Consider the following 7,106-nt stretch of genomic DNA (forward strand, 5'->3'; position numbering starts at 1 on the left):
ATTTGTGGGGTACACTGATACACCCCACAACTATCGTGTGTATTTTCCAGACAGTGGCAAGACCGTTGTGCGATGAGATATAAAATTTCAGGAGGAGAAAGCCATGAAGTGTTCGCTTGAGAGGGAGCCACACTTGCATGCAGATGAGGAGCTATTAGTTCCTAAGGATGATCTTCAGGACGTGGATCAGCCACATGACGAAGTTCATGGAGTGGAAGAGACCACTCATGCAGTGCCAACCATCAGAGGGCGAAAGCGCTTGACAGAAGCTGAGCGATTGGCTCAAGATGCAGAGAAGGTTGTAGGACCACCTACAACTCAACGTAGACAGAGAAAGTCACCTGATCGGTACACTGGATACATGGCTTTTGTGAGCAAATGTGTTGTGACCGAGCCATCCTCTTTTCAGGAAGCTGTGGAGGATCCCGCATGGGTAGATGCCATGGTGGAAGAGTATGATTCATTGTAAAAAATAGTGCATGGGAGATTGTCCCAAGACCAGAAGGGAAATCAGTGGTGGGTTCGATATGGATCTACAAAGTTAAGCAGGCAGCTGACGGGAGTGTGGAGAAGTACAAGGCAAGATTTGTTGCCTGAGGCTTCTCACAGATAGAGGGGATCGATTATGAGGATACCTTTGCACCTGTCGCAAGGTATTCTTCCATACGGACAATTCTTGCTCTCTCAGCGCAGATGGGGTGGCACATTCATCAGATGGATGTGAAGATTGCGTTCCTCAACAAAGTCATTGAGGAGGAGGTGTACATAGAGCAGCTTGAAGGTTTTGAGATCTTCAGCAGCGAGTCGCATGTGTGCAGGCTCAAGAGAGCGCTGTATGGGTTGAAACAAGCACCACGTGCTTGGTACACATGGATAGATAGCTATTTCACTGGACTTGGATTCTCCAAGAGTGAGGCGGATCCTAACCTATACCAGATTGTGGTGGAGGGTAAGTTGCTTATCATTGTACTTTATGTAGATGATTTGATTCTAACAGGTGATGAGTTGTTGATACTTTCATGCAAGGATGATCTTGCTAAGGAGTTTGAGATGAAGGACTTGGGCCTCCTTCATTATTTCCTGGGATTGGAAATTTGGCAGCGCAGTGATGGACTATTTGTTTCTCAGGGTAAGTATGCTCGGGAGATACTGGAGAAGTTCAACATGCATGGCTGCAAGCCTGTTGATACTCCTCTTCCTGGAGGTTGGAGGAAGGAGGATGCTACTTCGGCGGAGGTAGTGGATGCCACTGTCTATCGACAGTTGGTGGGGTCACTTATGTATCTGGTCAATACACGACCCGATATATGCTATGCTGTTAACCAGCTTTCACAAGCTATGGTTAAGCCAACCAAGCTCTTCTGGAAGGCAGGCAAGCATGTATTGCATTATCTTAGAGGCACATCGGGATATGGTTTGTGGTACAGACAGGAGGATGAGGTGAAGCTATGTGGCTTCACGGATGCAGATTGGGCAGGGAGCCCAACGGACAGAAAGAGCACATTTGGAGGGGTCTTCAGTATCGGGTCGACAGCAGTTTCTTGGTACAGCAGGAAGTAGATATCCGTGGCACTTAGTTCAGCAGAGGCCGAGTATATGGCAGCAAGTTTGGCTGCATGCGAGGCTATATGGATGAGGAAGATCCTAGTCGGGTTGTTCGGTTCTCACTTGGAGCCTACAGTGATTTATTGTGATAACCAGAGTTGCATTAAACTCTCGGCTAATCTAGTATTTCATGATAGATCTAAGCACATTTACATCAGATACCATCATATCAGAGATTGTGTACAGCAAAGAGTCATGTTACTTTTATACATTCCAACGGAGGATCAGGATGCTGATAGCTTGACGAAGGTGCTCACCAGGAGAAAATTCGAATACCACCGAGGTAGGATAGGGGTTGCTGATAATACATATCTTGTTGAGAGGGAGTGTTGAGAATCAAACAAGATGATGGAGCTTAGTGGAAAGAAGTCGCCTTCACTAAGTGGGCCTGCAAGCTATTTTTGGTGCAAAGTCTATTTTTAGACTATGTCTATTTTTAGACATATGGATCATGGTCTATGAGTTGCAGGATGCTATTTGTGGATGATTGGTCATGTTGGTAAAAATAGATGGACTTCTATTTTTAGACATATGGGCGGTTTCTATTTTTAGATTGCCAGGCTAAAAATAGAACAGTCAAATATTATTGTCTCATAATAATATTTGGACTATAAACATTATCTTATCCTCTTGGAGCACTTTAGTTTGAGCTACAGATGTGGCACATGCAACTGTCAGAAGGAAATACGCTTTTCTTGTGGGTCAGTTGAGCTATTGCATGCAATACTTCAGTTAGAACTCATGTGGTTGAGTTTGGTGGAGTTGATTGTGGAGTTGATGGAGTTGTGTTCAGTTTGACTTGGTTGAACTAGTTGTATTTTAGTCTAACTAAAGAATACACTAGCGATGAGTTGTGTGAATTAATTATTAATAAATTCACTAATTATTAACTCATAAAGCAACTAAAGAATACATCAGTTAACTCAGTGCATGTACAGTTTAGTGGAGACAGGTGTTAGAGGTTGAGATTGCTATCAGTTGTGACTATAGTTGTGCATGAGATTTTCACATGCATGGATGGAGATTGCCCATGAGGCTTGCGTAGTATAACCAAAGGAATTCGATTTCATAGAGTGATTGATTCTCTTGCAGGATTGTGCAGTGGAGGCAGGCAAAGTAGTGGAGGAGATTTGAGCTGTGATTGATCAAATCTGAGCTAGTTTTGTGTGTAACAGGTGGAGATAGTACTGAGTACTTGTGAGGAGTATTGTACTATGTATTGTTACATGTTCTCTATCATTATAATATACAGATAGTGTGGGGTTTTGAACTGTATGCTTTCCCCGGGTTACATATTGTGTTAATGTGTGCATGCGATTGATAGAGAACATGCATGCTTTCAAAAGATAACCACATCCAAAGACTCAATAACAACTATGGTAAAGTTTATAGATCTAAAGCACTTCTGAGAAAACCCATCACTTAATGACAATTGAGTGAGGAATATGTAGAAGGATTCAATCTTGCACTCGATTATAAAAAGGAACTTGGGGTATCCAGCATATTACCAACAAACCGGCTCCAAGCATAATGTGAAAGGTAGGTTAACTACGAAACCTCTTTCCCACTTTGTAGTATTGTTCCCTCTTGAATTCCAACAGGTATTTGGCTGCTTAGATCCACAAAACTCGTGCCAGGTAAACTCTGCATGATACAATTGTGACGTGAAAGCTTGACACACACTCTAGTTTCCCTCTAAAAGAGGGTAAGTCAAAATATTATGACAATCTTAGCTATAATTTGATCATATGCTATTGAGTTATTACACGTAATAAACAATATACTATCAATGCACTAATGAAGAACTCAAAATAAATGAATTTCTTATTGCTACAATAGCGCCTCTTGGGATTCTTGGATAAAGCACCTAACCTGCATGGAAAAATCTTCCTAGAATAGAGTACCTCCTACCTAGAAGTGTGTCCCCTGCTCAAAATATAGCCCTTCTCGACTATGCACTTTTCTTAAAGATAAATCTGTGCATAAAACAGAACTAAGAAAAACACCTAAATTAAGAAAAGTGAGCATCTAAGTCAAACTATAAAAGCATACTAAATATGGTTGTATCTAAGTTTGGGAAACACTAAACAAACATGCTTTCATACAACAACCACAAGATGCCTAAAATCAATGCACTTCTTTCATCGCTGCTACAACCTCATAGGAAAACTATAATCTACAACATGTATCCCAAGGCTGAAAGGTGCAAATCGAAAGGATATACTGAGATGAAGTATTGTTGAAGGAGAAACACCTTCAAAACAACAGACAGAGACTAATGTACATTTAACCCATCTGCACACAGACCAAGGTTGCTACTGGGTACACTTCTCCCTGTTGAGCCTCAAACCTGCACTTCTTTACACATCCTTTCAGCCTCCTTTTCCTATTCATTTCCTTCTTTTGCCACTCATTCCCTCCATCAAATTGCTCAAATCATTGTATTTTAGGACTTTTTACATGGTTTGTTAATTATGCTAATGACTATGTTGTTGGATTAGAATTTTGGTTTAAGTGTTGCGCTTTCCGCATCTCACACAGGGTTTCCGCAGCTGATCCCGGTTTCCGCAGCCAACCCCGGATTCCGCAGTGGTTTTATTAAACGACATGTTCTAGGTGTCCTCCGGGCAGAAGAGCCACATGGGCAAGTTCGTGGAACCAAGGACATGGTGTGTGTCCTTCCAGCTCAGCCAAACCAGTCATAAAAACCCATGGTCAACGAGGGGGCAACTACGGTCAACAGAGGTCATTGGCGGTGGCACGGCTCTGCGTGTTCGGTTTTAGAGCACGTGAAGAACAACTGGCCTCTTCCTTAGCCACGAAGATGATGGGAAACACAAATCCAACAGAATATTTAATGCCCACCACGACCGTTGCCTAAATCCGAGGACGCTGCCAGATTACGTGTTTTTACACAGCTGATAGAATAGCGTAGTTTGTGTTAAGTTAGTTTTGTTTTCTCTGCTATAAATAAAGCGTCTCTGAACGCTGGATAGTTAGCTGCTGATATGTAATTTTGAACCCCACTGTACTTTCTATTTTGATACATAATATATGAGAAGACTGTTCTCCATTTGAGCGTGTAATTGATCTTTGAGCTGGCTGGAGTAGGCAGAGGGCCCCTGTTTACTTAAGGCCTGTACAGTGCTTTTAATTTCCTGCATTTATTTTTATCATTTTATGTATAATAGTTGTACAGAATGCCTTTGATTGCTGTGTTTTGATCATGTACAATAGCTGTATATAACTTTGAATTCCGCTTATCTATATTTCTGCACTTTTGTTCATGACTGATCGGTGTGTTTTTTGCAGATTTCTTAGGAGCCCGGGATAGTTTTCTTTCTTCTCTTTTTACAACTAGTGGAATTTGTGATCGTCTTATCTAGACTGCTGATCTTTATTTTTGATTTTCATTAGTATCATTGCTTTAGTTTGCACTTTACTTTCTGCTCATAGCTTATCAAGTTGTTCACCTTTTGATGGCTCTTTTTATCATAATCAACTAACTTTAGTGGAGCCAGAATATCACTTAGTGCAGCTTGGTTTATTTTGTTTTAAGACTCACATTGCTAACTTGCTCATAACTCTTTCTTATATGATCAATCCAGCTGAAGGCAGAAAGGTTAAGGGAAAATTAAGTGGTGTGATTTGTCACTTAGATTTTACATTGCTTAAGATTTAATTGAAGAGTTAAAGTAGTTGTTCTTGTTTTTAATTGAGTTAATGTAGATGTCATTTTCAATTTCATTTTCATCAGCAGTAGAGGTACTGGGCCGATGCCATTGGTCTTTTATTTGATGCCTTCATTTTTCCTTTAAGAGTTGATTTCATTTCAGTTGTTGTTCAAAGCTTTCTTGTAGATTACTTTTAAAGTTTTAAGAAATCATTTAGAACTCATCACAATCACACACACTTCACTCACTTCATTTCATTTCCATCACATCATTGTAGGAGAAATATATTTGGAAACAAACTTAAAAAGTTAAAAACGACAAAAACTTAAGAAACAGTTGCCTAAGTACATACAGTACACATCACTTCATCAGCTTACGAGCCCCGGGTTGACATTTAAAAGTTGCAATTTAGACATCACTAAATTGACCAAACACTCCCCTAAATGGAAAATGCAGTGTATTGCTGCTCTACTGAAGGAGAAACACCTTCAGAGAAACATGGATAAAACTATAACATATATTGTCACTATGGTATCAGTTGTATAAGATCTCATCATATAGGTAAAAACTTCGATAATTGAAAAACCAAAATGCGAGCTACATAGATCATTTGAAATGATAGATTTGGGCATACTTTATTATTTTTTAGGAGTGTTAGTATAGAAAATGCAAGGTAGTCTGTTGCATCTTTATGCCACAGACTAAGGATGCGAATAAATACAGAAAATATTAATAGCATAGTACAAGTCGGTTGCAGGTTCTTTCAAAACAAGAATGGAGTTCTCCTTTTGCAGATTCTAATATAATGGGTAAATATTTAAATAATAAATTTATAGTTATGGGGTTGGAATTGTCTCACGATTCATGGCAAGTCCCAAAGTTGTTCACTAGAAAGAAGTAGAGCGGGGTTTATGAATGGGAACGCTCTATTCATAGGTAGATAACTTCAAGTTAGCCGGGCATATTATTTCTCCTCTTCTTGTACGTGTGTGCTTTGAAAAGCTAACCACCTCCAAACACTCAAGAACAACTCTAGTAAAGTTTATAGGTGTGAACTTCTGAGAAAACCCATCACTTAATGACAATTGAGCGAGGAATATGTCGAAGGATTCGATCTTGCACTCAATCATAGAAAGGAATTTAGGGTATCCAACATCTTGCCAACAAACCGACTCCAACCATAATGTGAAAGCGAGGTTAACTGTGAAACCTCTTTCCACTTTGCAGTATTGTTGCCTCTTGAATTCCAATAGGTATCTTGCTACTTAGATCCACAAAACTTGTCCCAGGTAAACTTTACATGATACAATTGTGACGTGCAAGCTTGACACACACTCTAGTTTCCCTCTAAAAGAGGGTAAGAAAAAATATTATGACATGCTTAACTTTAATTTGATCATACACTATTGAGGTATTGTATGGAATAAACAATATACTATCAATGAACTAATGAAGAACTCAAAATAAACGAATTTTTCGTTGCTACAATAGTGCCACTCATGGGATTCTCCAAGGAGCCACTAATTTATACACATTTGGAATCTTTACTTGGTCTGCAGAAAGATTAAGCAATGGTAGTGATCACTCTTTGCCCTCCCATGGAAGGTCTATATAGAGTCAACAATAAATTGATTTAAAAGTGAGGTATATGCATGACAAATAGGAGTCCGACTCTTCAACTTTAATTTAGTGGCAAGGAAATATTCAACTGTAAATGCTTGATCTTCTACAATGTAAATTTCTAGATAAATGACTAGCTTATATCTGTCCATTGTCCACATATCCCAAGAAACCATGTATGTTTGGAGTCCGGTTTTGTGTAAGAGG

Source organism: Pinus tabuliformis, chromosome 7, assembly GCF_031772625.1.
Source record: "Pinus tabuliformis cultivar Carrire ecotype Pingquan chromosome 7, CPIR1, whole genome shotgun sequence".
In the NCBI taxonomy this organism is placed as follows: Eukaryota; Viridiplantae; Streptophyta; class Pinopsida; order Pinales; family Pinaceae; genus Pinus; species Pinus tabuliformis.